This window comes from Cynoglossus semilaevis, chromosome 1 (genome assembly GCF_000523025.1).
Source record: "Cynoglossus semilaevis isolate Cse_v1.0 chromosome 1, Cse_v1.0, whole genome shotgun sequence".
NCBI lineage: Eukaryota > Metazoa > Chordata > Actinopteri > Pleuronectiformes > Cynoglossidae > Cynoglossus > Cynoglossus semilaevis.
Window position 1 is genome coordinate 3,181,374 of NC_024307.1, and position 691 is coordinate 3,182,064.

The following is a 691-nucleotide window of genomic DNA, read 5'->3' on the forward strand; positions in this document are numbered from 1 at the left end:
GATGCATTTGTCTGTACGTGTGCAAACAGAAGCACGTGACAGCCCCTCAAACCTCTTCCTGCCGTTTGCCTTTATGAGCCCATATGGCTGAGAACAATAAGCCCCGACGTCAAACTACAAAGTCTCCGCGGCGCCCGCCATTCAGCGAACCACAGGCCCGGCCTATAGCATCCACACGAACAGATGGCTATTTATCTATAAGGACAACTGAGGAGACATCACATTTACATCTCCCATGCTGTGGGGGAGAGAGGGATATAAGGTGACTCTCTCTGTGTGTGTGTGTGTGTGAGAGTGAAGAACAAAGTACAGGGATTTCTACTGTACGTGTGAGGTGTCATCATCGCTGGTTATGTGAACCTCCTCAGATTAGAACAAGGCTCATCGCCACCCTTCCAGCTCTCGGTACTTCTTTCCAACATGACGAATCTGGCTCCCATCAGCCTCTCAGATCAAAGCCTGGGCTCCAATCTCATCTAGAGGAACACTCGGGCTGACAGTGAGGGGACCTTGGGCATTAGCATTTTCTATGATGGCGCCGGGCTTTTCAAGCCGCTGCCTCCGCCGCAGCTCTGGGTGTGCCACGCTGTGGCTTTGCAACTCTAATTTCCCTCTCTCGCTCATTAAAAAAAGCCCACTGTTCTCCCATTAATTCGCAGACACACTGATCTGTTTGAATGGCAAGGATGGC